The sequence below is a fragment of the Lynx rufus genome, unplaced genomic scaffold (assembly GCF_022079265.1).
Source record: "Lynx rufus isolate CCGP_SWC_20201006 ecotype Redwood Valley unplaced genomic scaffold, mLynRuf1.p SCAF_13, whole genome shotgun sequence".
Taxonomy (NCBI): Eukaryota; Metazoa; Chordata; class Mammalia; order Carnivora; family Felidae; genus Lynx; species Lynx rufus.
Genome location: NW_025814827.1, coordinates 49783387 through 49802859, shown reverse-complemented (window position 1 = coordinate 49802859; position 19473 = coordinate 49783387).

Here is a 19473-nt window from a genome sequence, read left to right as displayed (position 1 = left end):
TTATGGTTTGGCTCCCTTCCTCACTAACCTTATTCTCAGTTTTTAAGAGTCTATATGGTTTGGCTCCCTCCCTCTCTAACTTTTTTTTTTTTTTCCTTCCCCTCCCCCATGGTCCTCTGTTAAGTTTCTCAGGATCCACATAAGAGTGAAACCATATGGTATCTGTCTTTCTCTATGTGACTTATTTTACTTAGCATAACACTCTCCAGTGCCATCCACGTTGCTACAAAAGGCCATATTTCATTCTTTCTCATTGCCACGTAGTATTCCATTGTGTATATAAACCATAATTTCTTTATCCATTCATCAGGTGATGGACATTTAGGCTCTTCCATAATTTGGCTATTGTTGAAAGTGCTGTTATGAACATTGGGGTACAAGTGCCCCTATGCATCAGCACTCCTGTATCTCTTGGGTAAATTCCTAGCAGTGCTATTCCTGGGTCATAGGGCAGATCTATTTTTAATTTTTTGAGGAACCTCCACACTGTTTTCCAGGTGGCTGCACCGGTTTGCATTCCCACCAACAGCGCAAGAGGGTTCCCGTTTCTCCACATCCTAGCCAGCATCTACAGTCTCCTGATTTGTTCATTTTGGCCACTCTGACTGGCGTGAGGTGACATCTGAGTGTGGTTTTGATTTGTATTTCCCTGATGAGGAGTGACGTTGAGCATCTTTTCATGTGCCTGTTGGCCATCTGGATGTCTTCTTTAGAGAAGTGTCTATTCATGTCTTCTGCCCATTTCTTCACTGGATTATTTGGTTTTCGGGTGTGGAGCTTGGTGAACTCTTTATAGATTTTAGATACTAGCCCTTTGTCCAATATGTCATTTGCAAATATCTTTTCCCATTCCATTGGTTGCCTTTTAGTTTTGTTGATTGTTTCTTCCTTTGCTGTGCAGAAGCTTTTTATCTTCATGAGGAACCAACAGTTGATTTTTGCTTTTAATTCCCTTGCCTTTGGAGATGTACCAAGTAAGAAATTGCTGCAGCTGAGGTTACAGAGGTACTTTCCTGCTTTCTCCTCTAGGGTTTTGATGGTTTCCTGTCTCACATTCAGGTCCTTCATCCATTTTGAGTTTATTTTTGTGAGTGGTGTAAGAAAGTGGTGTAGTTTCATCCTTCTGCATGTTGCTGTCTACTTCTCCCAGCACCATTTGTTAAAGAGACTGTCTTTTTTCCATTGGATATTCTTTTCTGCTTTTTCAAAGACTAGTTGGCCATACTTTTGTGGGTCCAATTCTGGAGTTTCTATTCTATTCCATTGGCCTATGTGTCTGTTTTTGTGCCAATACCATGCTGTCTTGATGATTACAACCTTGTAGTAGAGGCTAAAGTCTGGGATTGTGATGCTTCATGCTTTGGTCTTCTTCTTCAAAATTACTTTGGCTATTTGGGGTCTTTTGTGGTTCCATACAAATGTTAGGATTGCTTGTTCTAGCTTCGAGAAGAATGCTGGTGCAATTTTGATTGGGATTGCATTGAATGTATAGATTGCTTTGGGTAGTATTGGCATTTTAACAATATTTATCCTTCCAATCCATGAGCATGGAATGTTTTTCCATTTCTTTGTATCTTCTTCAATTTTCTGCAAAGCTTTCTATAGTTTTCAGCATACAGATCTTTTACATCTTTGGTTAGGTTTATTCCTAGGTATTTTATGCTTCTTGGTGCAATTGTGAATGGGATCAGTTTCTTTATTTGTCTTTCTGTTGCTTCATTATTAGTGTATAAGAATGCAACTGATTTCTGTACATTGATTTTGTATCCTGCAACTTTGCTGAATTCATGTATCCGTTCTAGCAGACTTTTGGTGGAGTCTATCGGATTTTCCATGTATAATGTCATCTGCAAAAAGTGCAAGCTTGACTTCATCTTTGCCAATTTTGATGCCTTTGATTTCCTTTTGTTGTCTGATTACTGATGCTAGAACTTCCAACACTATGTTAAACAACAGCGGTGAGAATGGACATCCCTGTCGTGTTCCTGATCTCAGGGGGAAAGCTCTTAGTTTTTCCCCATTAAGGATGATATTAGCTGTGGGCTTTTCATAAATGGCTTTTATGATGTTTAAGTATGTTCCTTCTATCCCGACTTTCTCGAGGGTTTTCATTAAGAAAGGATGCTGAATTTCGTCAAATGCATTTTCTACATCGATTGACAGGATCACATGGTTATTATCATTTCTTTTATTAATGTGATGTGTCACATTGATTGATTTGCGAATGTTGAACCAGCCCTGCAGCCCAGGAATGAATCCCACTTGATCATGGTGAATAATTCTTTTTATAAGATGTTGAATTCGATTTGCTAGTATCTTGAGAATTTTTGCATCCATATTCATCAGGTATATTGGTCTATAGTTCTCATTTTTCTTGGTGGGTCTCTGGTTTGGAAATCAAAGTAATGCTGACTTCATACAATGAGTCTGGAAGTTTTCTTTCCCTTTCTAATTTTTGGAACAGCTTGAGAAGGATAGGTATTATCTCTGCTTTAAATGTCTGGTAGAATTCCCCAGGGAAGCCATCTGGTACTATTGTTTGTTGGGAGATTTTTGATAACTGATTCATTTTTTTTGCTGGTTATGGGTCTGTTCAAGGTTTCTATTTCTTGCTGGTTAGGAAGAATTTTGGAAGTGTGTGGGTGCTTAGGAGTTTGTCCATTTCTTCCAGGTTGTCCAGTTTGTTGGCATATAATTTTTCATAGTATTCCCTGATAATTCCTTGTATTTCTGAGAGATTGTTTGTAATAATTCCATTTTAATTCATGATTTTATCTATTTGGGTCATCTCCCTTTTCTTTTTGAGAAGCCTGGCTAGAGGTTTATCCATTTTGTTTATTTTTTCAAAAAACCGACTCTTGGTTTCATTGATCTGCTCTACAGTTTTTTTAGATTCTATATTGTTGCTCTGATCTTTATTATTTCTTTTCTTCTGCTGGGTATGGGGTGTCTTTGCTGTTTTGCTTCTATTTCCTTTAGGTGTGCTGTTAGATTTTGTATTTGGGATTTTTCTTGTTTCTTGAGATAGGCCTGGATTGCAATGTATTTTCCTCTCAGGACTGCCTTCACTGCATCCCAAAGCATTTGGATTGTTGTATTTTCATTTTCATTTGTTTCCATATATTTTTTAATTTCTTCTCTATTTGCATGGTTGACCCAATCATTCTTCAGTAGTGTGTTCTTTAACCTCCATGCTTTTGGAGGTTTTCCAGACTTTTTCCTGTGGTTGATTTCAAGTTTCATAGCATTGTAGTTTGAAAGTGTGCGTAGTATGATATCAAATCTTTTATACTTATTAAGGACTGTTTTGTGACCCAGTATGTGGTCTATTTGGGAGAATGTTCCATGTGCACTCGAGAAGAAAGTATATTCTGTTGCTTTGGGATGAAGAGTTCTAAATATATCTGTCAAGTCCATCTGATCCAACGTACCATTCAGGGCCCTTGTTTCTTTATTGATCCTGTGTCGAGATGATGTATCCATTGTTGTAAGTGGAGTATTAAAGTCCCCTGCAATTACCACATTCTTATCAATAAGTTTGCTTATCTTTGTGATTCTTTTATATATTTGGGGACTCCCATATTCGGTGCATAGACATTTATAATTGTTAGCTCTTCCTGATGGATAGACCCTGTGATTATTAGATAATGCCCTTCTTCATCTCTTGTTACAGCCTTTAATTTAAAGCCTAGTTTGTCTGATATAAGTATGGCTACTCCAGCTTTCTTTTGACTTCCAGTAGCATGACAGATAGTTCTCCATCCCCTCACTTTCAATCTGAAGTTGGTCTCCAGTCTAAAATGAGTCTCTTGTATATAGCAAATAGATGGATCTTTTTTTTATTTATTTATTAAAAAAAATTTTTTTAATGTTTATTTATTTTTGAGACAGAGGAAGAGCATGAACGGGGAGGGTCAGAGAGAGGAAGACACAGAATCCGAAGCAGGCTCTGGGCTCTAAGCTGTCAGCACAGAGCCGGACGCGGGGCTCAAACTTACAAACTGCGAGATCATGACCTGATTCAAAGTCGACTGCTTAACTGACTGAGCCACCCGGGTGCCCCAATGGGTCTTGTTTTTTTTATCCATTCTGATACCCTTTGTCTTTTGGTTGGAGCATTTAGTCCATTTACATTCATTGTTATTATTGACAGATATGGGTTTAGAGTCATTGTGATGTCTGTAGGTTTCATGCTTGTAGTGATGTGTCTGGTACTTTGAGGTCCTTGCAACATTTCACTCACAGAATCCTTCTTAGGATCTCTTGTAGGGCTGGTTTAGTGGTGATGAATTCCTTCAGTTTTTGTTTGTTTGGGAAGACCTTTATCTATCCTTCTATTCTGAATGACAGACTTGCTGGATAAAGGATTCTTGGTTGCATATTTTTTCTGTTCATCACATTCAAGATTTCCTGCCATTCCTTTCTTGCCTGCCAAGTTTCAGTATATAGGTCTGCCACTAGTCTTATGGGTCCCCCTTTGTAAGTTAGAGCCTGTTTATCCCTAGCTTCTTTCAGAATTTTCTCTTTATCCTTCTATTTTGCCAGTTTTACTAGGATATGTCCTGCAGAAGATCGATTCAAGTTAACGTCTGAAGGGAGTTCTCTGTGCCTCTTGGATTTCAATGCCTTTTTCCTTCCCCAGATCAGGGAAGTTGTCAGCTGTGATTTGTTCAAGTACCCCTTCAGCCCCTTTCTCTCTCTCTTCTTTTTCTGGAATTCCTATATTATGGATATTGTTCTGTTTGATTGCATCTCTCAGTTCTTTAATTCTCCCCTCATACTCCTGGATTTTTTATCTTTTTCTCAGCTTCCTCTTTTCCCATAGTTTTATCTTCTAATGTACCTATTGTCTCCTCTCCCTCTTCAATCTGTACTATGGCTGCCTCCATTTTATTTTGCACCTCATTTATAGCATTTTTTAGTTTCTCATAACTTTTTTCAGTCCCTTGATCTCTGTAGCAATAGATTCTCTGCTGTCCTCTATGCTTTTTTCAAGCCCAGAGATTAATTTTATGACTATTACTCTAAATTCTTGTTCCATTATATTGCTTAAATAGTTTTTGATCAATTCGTTAGCTGTCACTACTTCCTGGAGTTTTTTTGAGGAGAATTCTTCCATTTCATCATTTTGGGTAGTCCCTGCGGTGGCTCCAAACTGCAGGGCACTTCTATGTTGCCTGGAGAAACCTGTGTTGTTGGGCAGGACCAAAGTCAGACCTGATATCTGCCCCCAGCCCACCGCTGGGGCTACAGTCAGACTGGTGTGCCTTATCTTCCCCTCTCCCAGGGGCAGGACTCACTGTGGAGTGGTGTGGCCCCTGTCTGGGCTGCTGGCACACTGCCAGGCTTGTGGTGCTGCTTTGAAGGGATCTGTCCAAGGGTGAATTAGCCTGGGGGATCTGCAACATGCACAAGGGCGGGAGGGGCAGGCTTAGCTTGCCTTGTCATTCGTGGCCTCTTGTGGGAGGGGCCCTGCTGCAGCGGGAGGAAGACGACCCATCAGAGGGATGGATCCACAGAAGCACAGGGTTGGGTGTTTGCAGGCTGCAAGCAAGTTTGGTGCCGGGAATTGGTTCCCTTTGGAATTTTGGCTGGGGGATAGGAGAGGGAGATGGTGCTTGCCTGCGCCTTTGTTCCCCCACCAAGCTGAGCTCTGTCTTCTGGGGCTCAACAATCCCCCTCCTGGCAACTTCTCACCCTCCCAGCTCTCCTAGAGCAGGGTTGTTGACTTTTAAACATTCCAGATGTTAAGTCCCGCTGGCTGTCAGAACTAACGCAGTCCAGCCCCTCCACTTTTGCCAGCCAGACTTCGGGGGACCTGCCTTTCCTGGCGAGCTGCCCCTCCACTGCCCTGGCTCCCTCCCGCCAGTCCATGTAGTGCGCACTGCCTCTCTGCCCTTCCTACCCTCTTCCGGGGGCCTTTTGTCAACGCTTGGCTCCGGAGAGTCAATTATGCTAGTCTTCTGGTGGTTTTCTGGGTTATTTAGGCTGATGAGGGTGGAATCTAAATGATCAGCAGGGTGCGGTGAGCCCAGTGTCCTCCTACACCGCCATCTTTCCAGTGAAGTATCACATCATTTCGTTCTATGATTTCCTTACAGCTTAAAAAAAAAACAATATGATACAATTAAAAAAATGCAAATATCAAAGATGCAAAATTCGTTTTAGTCATATCTCTAGCCTCTTTTCATTTAATGTCCCTCAAGTTTTCTTTGTCTTTCTTGACTTTGATATTTGAAGAATACAAGCCAATTACTTTATAGACCATGCCTCAGTTTGGCTTCTCTGACATTTCTTCCTTAATTCAAGGTACGCATTTTGGCAGGAATACCACAGAAATGATGTTTCCATCTGGAAACATGCAATGTCAGTTTGTTCCAATAAAATGATGATGATAATTTTAATCATTTTCTTAAATTAGATAGTGTTAGGTTTCTGCTGCAGTTTTGTTTCTTTGTCTAATAGGTAGGTATTTTGAAACTGTGTAAATATAATATCCTTCATTCATTAAACTGCCACACACTAGTTTTATATTGTGCTGGTTCTCTACTGCAATATTTGTTAGCTAGTATTCTACAGGAAGAGTATTTTTTTCCTCCCACATTTACTTTGTCTTTCATGCATTTTGTTTACATCAAGGTGGATTCATGGATTCCTATTTCTGACCATGGGTTGTCATTCATTAGTGATATTGTTTACTTTAATGGTCAGATTTCCCCAAATTTAGCCAGTGGCAACCCTTTCAAGGTAACTTTTATGTTCTCTTTATAAGTTATTTTAGAAGTTTTTTTCCCACTTTACATGAAAAAATTATTTCAGACTCTTCTTGAACTTACCTCCTTCCAGTCATGGGATAATCTGTTTCTCTGAGCCCTAGTTCTTTTTAGCAAAATGTGGCACTTAGTAAGCAACTGCTAGATAAATGCAGTAGCACTTGTGTGTTATTATCTCTAGTCTCTCTCTAGCTAGAATATACACACAGTCATTACATATATTGGAAACCATGATTCTATACTAATATATCACCTCTGATTCCAAACACCAAAGAGTATATTCTATTCAGTTTTTTTCATATTTGTAATACCCTTTTTACCAACTGCGAGAAATCTGGCTACCATAATCCTTAATACATTTACTTATTTGCTCAACAGATGATACCCAAAAATGATTTCAGAATTTTTAACTTTTTTAATGTTTATTTATTTTTGAGAGAGAGACAGAGACAGAATCCAAAGCAGGCTCCAGGCTCTGTGCTATTAGCACAGAGCCTGACATGGGGCTTGGACTCCAGTCAGATAGTGACCTGAGCTGAAGTCAGTCGCTTAACTGACTGGGCCACCCAGGCACCCCAAGAATTTTTAAACATGTTACAATGAACAGGAAACCTACTCGAATGAGTTCAATTTTTTTTCAGTATTTTTTTTTTGGTTATTAGTTTAAAATTATATAAAGTGAAATGCACGTTAAGCTTATAATTTGATAAATTTTACAAATGTATATACCATATAAACCACACCTGTTTTAGTATAAAAACATTTTCATCATTCTAGGAAGTTCCTTCCTGCCCCTTCTGACATAGCAACAACCACATACATGTTTTAGAACTTCATATAAATGGAATCATACAGTATGTACTCTTTTGTATCCAGAGTTTTTTTTCTTCTTCTGGGTATGTATTACAAACTCATCCATACTGTTGTTCCTTCCTTTTTTTTTTTTTTTTGAATAGTATTATACAAATATACTAAAATGTGCTTATGTATTGTAGGATATTTGGGTTGTTTTGGTTTTCCTATTGTGAATAAAATTGCTATGAACATGTTTTTACAACTCTTTCTTGCAGGCATATATTTTTATTTCTCTTTAAAATGGAAACAGAAATAGAATTGAATGGTCACAGAGTAAATGAATGTTTGATTTTGTAAGGAATTGCAAAATTTGTTTCTAAAATCATTTTAGTCTTTTACCCTCCTACCAACAATATATGATATATTTTCCTTTCCTCACTAAAAATTGTTTCTGTCAGACTTTTAATTTAGCCATGCTTGCAGGTTTTATGTCTCTGTTCCTAATTTGCATTTATCTGATGACACGCGGTATTCAATGCCTTCCACTATGTTTATTGGCCATTCATACATCTTTACTTGTGAGCTCCTTGTCAAAGTCTTCTTGCTTGTATTTAATGAGTTATTTGTTTTTTCATTATTGACTTGTGGGTGTTCTTCATATATTCTGAACCTCAGTCTTTTGTCAGACTTAGATATACTTTTATACATATACTTATACATGCTGTGAATACTGTCTCCTTGTCGAAACTTGAAGTAGTAAGTGGTGGACCTTCTTCTTAGTAATAATGGTAATAATTGTAACAAGACAATTTATTATTTAGTAATGCTTTACTATGTATCAAGTGTTTAAATAAGTGTATTAGACACATTAAGTCATGTAAAATTCATAGCAATATCAGAAAAATTCTGGAAATTTAGCTGATAATATCTGTTTTCATTTTTAATACAGATTCAGTCTTATTTTACTTCTCCCTCCTATTTTTCATAATACTTTATTTAAAAATTTGTAAGTTTATTTTAAAGAATAGCATCATTTTTTGAGAATGTCTTTTTCTCTTTAGAAAATGCTAAACAAAGGGAATTTTCATGCTCATTCTTTATTTTGTATATATTCTGAAATAATTTATCATGCCAGTCTTCACTGCTTCTAAGTACTTTGAGCATGACTTCATTGAGTTTATTTCCTTGATAACCATGTTTTTCATTTCTATGATTATTTCTTTTTCTATTTTGTTCTCACTTTTTAAAAAATACACATGTAATTTCCTCTTTTTTGGTGTAGTATTCCTTTATTGTTTTAAGTTTTTATTTAAATTCCAGTTATTTAACATACAATGTAATAGAAGTTTCAGGTATACAATATAGTGATTCAACAATTGCATATAGTACCCAGTGCTCATCACAACACTTGTATTCCTCAATCCCCATCACCCATTCAACCCATCCCCCACTCACCTCCTATCCCATCAGTTCTTTATATGTAAGAGATTGTCTCTTGGTTTGCCTCTCTCTTTTTCCTTTTGCTCATTTGTTGCTTAAATTGTACATATGGGTGAAATCATAGGGTATTTGTCTTTATCTGACTGACTTATCTCACTTAGTGTAATACATTCTAGTTCTATCCATGTCATTGCAAATATCCTTTTGAATCACACTGAAAATATAAACTTTAAGAAAGATTTATTTTACTTCATTTGGTATTTTTTTTAAAGTAAGACATTTTTAGACTCTCACATATTAGGCCCTCCCTTTAAACTCCAAAATCAACCTACTTCCTGTTAGAAGAGGATCTATGACTGTGTGGAATTAGATTTTGTGTGGATTTTGTCAAAGGATGTTAGTCTTGCATAGGCAAAAAAGAAAAGAAGGCAGTTTTCTAATGATTTCCCATCCATTTATGGATTTCACAGTCTTTACTAAGCAAGGATGGATATATAGGTATGGAAAATACTTCTAAAGTATTTTGTCTTCCAAAATCATCGTAGAAGCCTAAACTAAATAACTAGTGATTTTCTAACTGCCCTTAACAGGTGACATCCATAGGAAGGCCAGATGTTTATAAGAATGTTTATAGTATATAAAAGATATATGTACTACAATGGGTGAGGTTCCAAACTAGTGTATGGAGAACAATTGTTCAGCTGCAACAGGTTGTTATATCTGTTATTTGTTATTTATTGCTGTTAACAGATTGTTAATTATTCATTTGCAACAGATTCCAACAGATCCCATATTTTTATCTCATGCCTTGCTTTACCTTATTACTACTCCCCACACCTTGATCTGTGGGTCATGAGCTCTGTCATTATCTTAAGGAATAGCAGAAAAATAAAGTTTATCAGAATTAGGAAAAGATGCTCTGGGCAGATATCCCTCTAGTATAAGGCCCTCTCCCTAAGACACATGTTCAGAATACAACCTGGATTTCACAAATTCAGATTTTAGTACCCACTTTGACTCAGCACTTTTACCTAAGTGATATTATAAAAAATGATTAGGTGGGGTCCTTGAATTTTACCCTTAGTCCCAGTACTCATTTTCAGGCAGATTCCTTATTCTCCTTGGTCAGTTGTTCCATTTCTTACTCTGGTCCAATTTATATCCAATTTCTTGAAATGTCAATATTTGATAATATTCTCTGGCTTCTTGCTGGAATATGTAATTTGTCCTATTAGGTTTATTTGATCATTTAAGCAGGCTTTAAAGTCATGAGCTCAAACTTACTCTGGACAGAAAATACTTGAAGAATATGCATAGGGCATTTTACAAAATGTTATCTTTTTCTTGAAAAAAATTATATTTTATTTTTTTTTTCAACGTTTATTTATTTTTGGGACAGAGAGAGACAGAGCATGAACGGGGGAGGGGCAGAGAGAGAGGGAGACACAGAATCGGAAACAGGCTCCAGGCTCTGAGCCATCAGCCCAGGGCCTGACGCGGGGCTCAAACTCCCGGACCGCGAGATCGTGACCTGGCTGAAGTCGGACGCTTAACCGACTGTGCCACCCAGGCGCCCCCAAAAAATTATATTTTAGAAACATGTTTTTGACTCAAAGTTTGCCTTTTATTAACAGTCATTTTCTCATTAAACTAATGATTTCTCGTCATTAGTGACTTCTTGGATAGGAAGGTTGTGCTCATCCGATTTTGGCTTATAGTTAAATAGGAGATTAGTTTAACTTGAATACTTCACATTTAAATGAAAAATAATTTTCACAGTAAGTTATTTATTATTTTTACTGAGATCTACAAGGCCCAGAGAAGTGAGGAGGCAGGTGAAACTACAGAAGTGTCTTAGTGTCTGTTTTCTGGACTTGGTGTGAGTCTTCATAAAAGACCAAGGTTTAACAGGACTTGATCTCTGCTCAGGATGACGCTCAGTGGAAAAATAATACCTGAGATCATAGACCTCTGGTGGAATTTCCAGAAACAAGGAGAATTGTGTGTCTCCAAAGGACCCTGCAGCCTAAACTTAACCCTTTGGGTTATGGGATGTCAGCTAATTGCTACCACTGTCTTGTTCTTGACTTTATTCTGCTTTTTCCCCAAAGGATGGTTGCACATTAACCCATTTTCTATTATTTGAATGTAGTTCTCAGTTGCACCAATTGCGCCAAAAATTCCTCAGAGGTTCTCACCTGTGGATAGCACTTGGCCACAACTTCTCGTTCTGGTACAGAGCTAGAAACTACTTGTGTATTTGGTTGCACAGGCAATAAAATACAGTGATTACTTACTATAAGTTCTAAATTTTGACTGCCTACATTTGAATTCAGGCTCTGCCAGTTATTTAGTTTTGTGGACTAGGGCAAGTTGTTAAATCTTGCTAGGCTTTATTTTGTATATTTGTGAACTGGGGATAATAGCTACTAATAGAGTCATTGTAAGTATTAAATGAATCTATTTACATAAACATATAGGTATATACGATATCTGTCAGTGCCTAGCACATAACAGAAGATAGTAAATGTTTTTCATTTACTATTTTTATTATTCCTCCTGGAATTTGAGTTAACAGAACATGTGGACCTCCACTTTCAGCTCTAACATGTGAAGAGAGCTGGAAATAAATACCACACACACACACACACAGAACTGGACATATTCAGGAAGCAGGAAATCTGAGACAGAAAACCTGGAAGGTAGCCAAGGAAAGACAAAATATCTCAACTATTAAGGAATAAAGATAAGAATTGTATCAGACTTCTCTTCAGAAATCATGCAGGAAGTGAGTAAACTGATACATTTAAACACTGAAAGCAAAACAAAACAAAACAAAATAAGAAAAAACCTAGAATTTCTGTACCAGTGATATTAAAAAGAAGTAATTCAGGGAGTAGAAAAATATGCAGATCAGAAATTTGGAACACACAAGATGTGTCAGAGAATACATTAAGGCTAAATATATAATCTTTCATTTTTATAAATTTTATCTAAATTATAGCTGTTTAAAGCAGTAATTGCAATGCATTGAATAATTACATGGATAAGGGCAATGAATGAGGGCAATGTCATAAGGGGTAGGAGGGAAGAATTGGGATAGTCTGTTAGAAAATACTATATGTAAAGTCATACAGTGTATTTAAATTTTTTATTGTTATGTTTATTTATTTTGAGAGAGAGAGAGAGAGAGAGAGCGCGCGCTTGCGTGCACGAGTGGGGGAGGGGCAGAGAGAGAGGGAGACACAGAATCCCAAGCAAGGTTCCAGGCTTTGAGCTTTCAGCACAGAGCCCGATGCGGGGCTGGAAGCCATGAGTGTGAGATCATGACCTGAGTCGAAGTCAGATGCTCAACAGACTGAGCCACCGAGGTGCCCCCATAAAGTGTATTTAAAAGTGGACTTAATTTCAAGGGAACATAGAAAAACCTAAAAAGCCTAAATGGCATAACACAGCAGATACAATCGAATTATGTTAAACTCTTAATTAAAACTAGATAAGGAAGATACTGAAAAAAGAAACTAAGAAGAAATGCAACAGAAAATAGTTACAAGATGGCAAATATTAATATAGCTTAATAAACACTGTAAATGCGAGGTATCTGAATGCAGCCACTAAGGGGCGCCCCGGTGGCTCAGTCAGATAAGGGTCTGACTCTTGATTTCAGCTCAGTTCATGATCTCACACAGTTCGTGGGATTGAGCCCCATGTCAGGCTCTGCTCTGGCAGTTTAGAGCCTGCTTGGGATTCTCTTTCTCTCTCTTTCTCTTCCCTTTGGCGGTTCATACCCTGGTTCTCTCTCAAAATAAATAAATAAACATTAAAAAAATAAATGCAGCCATTAAAAGGCAAAAATTCTCAGACTGAATAAGTTATCTACAAAAAATTAAATCGATTTAAAATTCAAGTTCAAAGTAGAAGGCTTGATAAAGATATGCCATGCTAATACTAATCAAAAGAAGAGAACATGGTTTTACTGTTAATTTATCTAGAACTCTACACATAGCCCTTCCTGTCTGTCATGTCAGGGAAAAGATACTGATGTATCTAGTATCATCTTTGAAGTTGCTTTTCCTCACTTTCTTTTTAAAAATAACATCAAAATGACTCATAGTTGGTTGTCTGATCTGCTTCTAAGAAATTCCCACGTTATTCTTACTTGTTTTTCATTAAAATTTCTGCCTTCTTGAAGTCTGACTTAATCACTTTCTGTATGTAAACTAACTAGAAGTTATTATAATAATGATGATTTCAATGAGAGTCAACAGTGTGACATGACTGTCAAAAGACAGCTAATGCATTATTAGGTTACATTAATAGAAATGTAGTGTTTAGAATAAAGAAGGAATTGGTTTTACTGTTTTATGCATGAATCATACATCATCTGGAGTATAATTTTCAGTTTTGGGTGTCATACTTAAGAGGACATTGACAAGTGCAGAAACATGTTCTGAAATGAGTGAATGAGAATGTTGAAGCCATTTCAAAGAGAATATTTTGAGTAACTAAAAACTGAGATATTTTAAGGAAAGAGTATTAAATGTCTAGTATTTGGAATGGCATTCTGGAAAAGCAATTATACTCAGGTGAATGTAACAAGGAGGCTTCATCTCAGTATAAAAGGAACATCTCAATAATTATAACTGACTAATTTTGGAATGGACCATGTTCTGAGATAATCATGAGCAACCTGTCATTGGAAGCATCCAAACAGAAAATGGATGCCAGTATGCCCAAGATAGTGCTATATCAGTCTCTTTACAGCATTGTAGAATTTGAGCTCAATGACCACAAAGATGTCTGCCAGCTCAAATACTCTGTGATTCTATTTGAAAACTTTTTCATGCTCTATTTATCAGCCAATGAAATGAGTTCTTGCTAACATGGAAGATTTCTAAGATCTTTTCTTTCTTTAGAGTTCTAAAAATATCTATAGAATGAAGCAATTTAAGAAAAATTTCCCTTGTTCCTCACAATTAAGCCAAAACTTTTAAAACCCAAAAGTAACATTTCAACTTAATTTGTGAATGTGTGTGTGTGTGTGTAAGATATATTTTGAAAAAATTCTCTGAAAGTATAAGCAATTATTGTAATTATAACAGCAATTTTATTCATCAAATAGAAAAATCACTTGTGATTCCATCACCTGGTAATAAATGTGATTAATAATGGTAATATTTTTAATGTTCTTTGGGAAATATAAACACAGTTGAGATTACATCATAAAAGTATATTTATATTATGCCATTCCATTTAACAATAAAAAATCAAGTTAGTGTAGTAATGACTATGAGCACAACTTTTAGAAACGATCAGGCTTGAGTCCAGGAACTGGCTTATCCATTATCTTAAAGAATTTGATCCAGTTACCTAATTTGTCTTTCCCTGGGTTCTAGAATTTAAAAAGTAAAAATTGATAGTAATATTAATCAAATTTCATAATACATGCAGTACTATTATGTCACTCAGTATATAATAGATTCAGGATAAATAATACTTAATAGACCTTCCTTTGTTGTAGGAATTCAGCATGGTTTATTTCTACGTTAAATGTTTTTTTTACTGGTAAATCCCACAAGGTAAAAAGAGGAAATGATGTTTATGGGGGCTTTGTATTATAATAAATTTTCTTAGTATTTTTAATGAAACTGGAATTTTTACTCCAGAATGCAGTATTGCTTTAACATAAATATAATGTGATTTCCCTATGTGGGGTTTAAACCTTCCACTCTTCAGAGAGATGGTCTGGGTTTTGAGTTCACTCCTGATGATGGGTCACTGCACCAGGGGTGGGGTTTATCGTGAGATTGTGTCAGCCTCTCCTATCTGCTTTGTTGTGGATTGTTTTTCTTGTTTGCCAGATGTGTTGGAGTGACTCAGTTTTTAGGGGTTCCCTCCCCCCACAGGATATTGTTCTATATGTAGTTGTGGAGTCAGAGTGTCTGTGGGAGAAGGTGAGTTCAAGATTTTTATGTATCACTATCTTGAACTGGGACTCTGCACTATTTGCAATTTTGAGTAGATTTTGAATTAAGAAGGCAAATTACTAAAGTAAAAATATTTTTGCTTGTGATAGTTGTTTAAGTGATCAAAAGACCTGATTCATTTCCTTGGCTATGATTCAAGTGTTTGACGTACAATTAGCTATCAGTGTAACAGACTACAATTTCAGTAGGGACTGATTATTCAGACTATCAAATGCTTCCCCCCCATATATGGCATACATATATCAGTTCATAAGTCATAACTGCATACATCAATGACTTAGCATAAACTACACATACAAAGGTAACCATCATGTGAAGGAATAGACTAGCCAGCACCACTAAAGACCCTCATTGCTACCTACTAGTTTCTGCATCTTCTGTCCTCCCCAAAAAAACTGACTTCGAAAAAGATTATGGTTTACTATTTTTAAAAGACTCTCTATAAATTATATCTTAATATGTCCTTCTGTGTTTTACTTAATATTATATTTATAATATTTAATCACTTATGTAATATTTATGCATATCTGAAGATTATATTGTATGATAGTCCATTGAATGTAACAATTTTTTTATCCATTTTACACTCGAAAGATATTTGGGTGTTTCCAAAATTTGATCTGTTATCAATAGCAGTTTTCCTTTATACAGTGTATTTTTATGATGCTTTTTACATTTATTTGGAGGTATTTTGTAATTTTGAAGCTATTTTAACATTTAAAAATTTTATTTTTATGATTTTTATATAAAATATATGAATATTATTAATTTTGTATTTGGACCTTGTGATCAGTACTATTGGACATAATGCTGGTATGCAAATAATGACAGGCTTATTATTTATTTCATGTACTTACACATTTAAAAATTTTTTTTAATACTGTGAGCTCAAATGTAATCTTAAAGAAGTGACAGCTAGCATTCTTGTCTTATTCTCAGACTTGGAGGTAACATTTCAACATATTACCATTGTGTGTAATTCCTCATGAAAGTTTTAAAAAATACCTATAACATAGAATAAATTTTCCTTTAGGCAGTCTCTTTGTCAAATCAAGCTGTTGGATATATGTCACAGACCAGGAGTCTGGAATTCTCTCTTGTCCAGGAGGAGAGCAGATGCAGAATTGAAAATGAGAGAGGCCAACGTCCGGGAGGAGGCAAGAGCCCCAAACAGGGGGTTTCGTCTCCTAATTTATTGAGCTCTCAAGAGCTTACACACATGGTGGATGTGAAGAAAACAATCAGATAGCAATCGTTAACTTATGTGTGTAAAAAGCAAAGGGTCCGGGGGGCAAGTGGATTTTATGATCAAAGCACAATAGTATATTGGTGCCAGATGGAAAGTAATTTCCTGCAGGTGATGTAACAAGTTACTCGTGATCTCGTTATATTTCGCTAACTAACCTTGGGCGCTTTCACCCCCGTGGTGGCACCTTTCCGCCCTAGGCTTCTTCCTACTTAATGACTAATCTTGGGTGCTTTCTCCCTGTCTGTGGAGGCTTTTGGCGGTAAGCTTTCTTAACCCGTTTATGTAAGTATAAGGAATTCTTGAACCTATTTCCCAACAGATATATTTTCTTATCTCTGAATGGTTTTAAGAATCTTTTTTGAATTTTGTTACACTAGTTTAACTATGATGTTGCTACATGGGATTTTTTTTGTATTCATCTGCATAGAGTTCATAATACTTCTTCAATCTACAACTGAATTTTTTCTTCAATTTGAAAAAACAGTCATTATATGTTTTTTTTAGTTGTCTCTTTAAATTGTGTTGAATTCATTCTCAATTTCCTGTCATGTTTTCATAGTTCCCTGTACTCTTCGTAATTCACCATCTAGCCTACTAAGTTTTCAAGCATATTAAACTTGAAGATAACTTATTTTTTTTTTACTTCCAGTATAGTTAACATACAGTATTATATTATTTTCAGGTGTATGATATAATGATTCAAAAATTCCATACATTATTCAGTGCTCATCATTACAAGTGTACTCTCAATCCTATTTCATACATTCCCCTACAACCTCCTCTCTGGCAACCACCAGTTTCTTCTCTATATTTAATAGTCTGGTTTTTCTTTTTTTCCTCATTTTTTTGTTTCATAAATTACACATATGACTGTAATCACATGGTATTTGTTTTTGACTTACTTCACTTTGCATTATACTCTCTAGCTTCATACATTTTGTTGCAAATGGCAAGAGTTTCTTCATTTTTATGACTCATATTTCATTGTGTGTGTGTGTGTGTGTATATATGTATATATATACATATATATATACACCTTTATCCATTAATCTATTGATAGAAATTTTGCTTCCATAATTTGGCTACTGTAAATAATGTTGCAGTAAATATAGGGGTACATATATCCCTTCAAATTAGTGTTTTTGGGGGGACTGGTAAATAGCCAGTAATGGAATTACTGGATCATATAGAAATTTTTAATTTTTTGGGGAACCTCTGTACTATTTCCCACAGTGGCTTCACCAGCTTGCATTCCCACCAACAGGGCACAAGGGTTCTTTTTTTTCCCACATCCTTGCCAACACTTATTGTTGTGATTTGGATTCTAGCCATTCTGACGGATGAGAGGTTATATCTCACTGTGGTGTTGATTTGGATTTCCTTTATGATGAGTGATGTTGAGCATTTTATCATGTCTCTGTTGGCCCTCTGTATGTCTTCTTTGGAGATATGTCTGTTCATATTTTTGCCCATTTTTTAATTGAATTATTTTTTTTGGTGTTGACTTTAAGTTTTTAAAATACATTTTACATACTAACACTTCATCACATACATCATTTGCAAATATCTTCTCACATTAAGTAGGGTGTCTTTTAGTTTTATTGATTCCTTTGATGTGAGAAACTTTTTATTCTGATGTAGATCCAATAGTTCATTTTTGGTTTTGTTTCCCATGCCTGAAGGGACATGGGAAATGTTTCCTACAGCACTAAGAAATTACTGCTTGTACTCTCTTCCACAATTTCTGTAGTTCCCCTCTCACATTTAGCTCTGTAATCTATTTTTAGTTTATTCTTGTGTATGGTATAAGATAGCAGTCCAGTTTCATTATATTGCATATTGCTCTCCAGATTTCCAAACACCTTTTGTTGAAAAGACTGTCTTTTTCCCACTGGATATTCTTATCTCCACTGTTGAAAATTGACTATATAACTGTAGGTTTCTTTCCGTACTCTCTGTTCTGTTCCATTGATATATGTGTCTATTGCTGTGTCAGTACCATACTGTTTTCTTTTTTCTAACTACAGTTTTGTAGTGTATTTTGAAATCTCTTTTTATGTCTTTTTCTTGTCTGATTGCCCTGGGTAGGACTTCCAGTACTGTGTTGAATAAAAGTGGTGAGAGTGAACATCCTTGTCTTGTTCTTGATCTTAAAGGAAAAGTTCTGTTTTTCCCACTCAGTATGTTAGCTAATACTAACATGGGTTAGCCCATGGGTTTTCATATGTGGTCTTTATTATCTTGAGGTATGTTCCCTCTAAACCTACTTGCTGAAAGGTTTTTGTCACAAATGGACACTATACTTTGTCAGATGCTTTTACTGTATCTATTGAAATGATCATATAATTATTATCCTTTCTCTTGTTGATGTGATGTATTTTGTTGTTTGACTTGTGAATATTGAACAACTCTTACATCCCTGGAATAAATTCCACTTCATCATGGTGAATTATTTTTTTAATACATTGTTTAACTCAGTTTGCTAATATTTTGTTAAGGATTTGTCCATCTTTGTTCATCAGAGAGATCAGCCTCCAGTTCCCTTTCTCTCTTTCTTTTTCTTTCTTTCTTTCTTCTTTCTTTCTTTCTTTCTTTCTTTCTTTCTTTCTTTCTTTCTTTCTTTCTTTTTTTGTAGTGGTCTTTATCTGGTTTGGGTATCGGTAATCCTGGCCTCATAGAATTAATTTGGAAATTTTCTTCTTCTCCAATTTTTTAGAGCGGGATAGTTTGAGAAGAATTGGTATTAATCTTTCTATAAGTGTTTGGTAGAATTCACCTGTGAGGAAATCTGGTCCTAGACTTTTGTTTGTTGGGAGTTTTGTGATCACTCATTCAACTTTAGTAGGTTATGTTTCTAGGACTTTATCCATTTCATTCTAGGTTGCCCAATTTGTTGGCATATAATTTTTCAAAATATTCTCTTAGAATTCTTTGTATTACTGTGGCATTGGTTGTTACTTCTTCATTTTTTATTTTATTTATTTGAATCCTCTATATTAACTTTCTCAATGAGACTTATTAAAGGTTTATCAATTTTGTTGATATTTACAAAGAATCAGGTCGTGGTTTCAGTGATCTGTTCTTTGCTTTTATATTAGTGTCTTCTTTAGAGCAGAAATAGATAATCTTTATTATTTTCTTTCTCCTACTAGTATTGAGTTTTGTTTGCTCTTTGTCTAGTTCCTTTGGAGGTAAGGTTTGGTTGATTATTTGACATATTTTTGGCTTC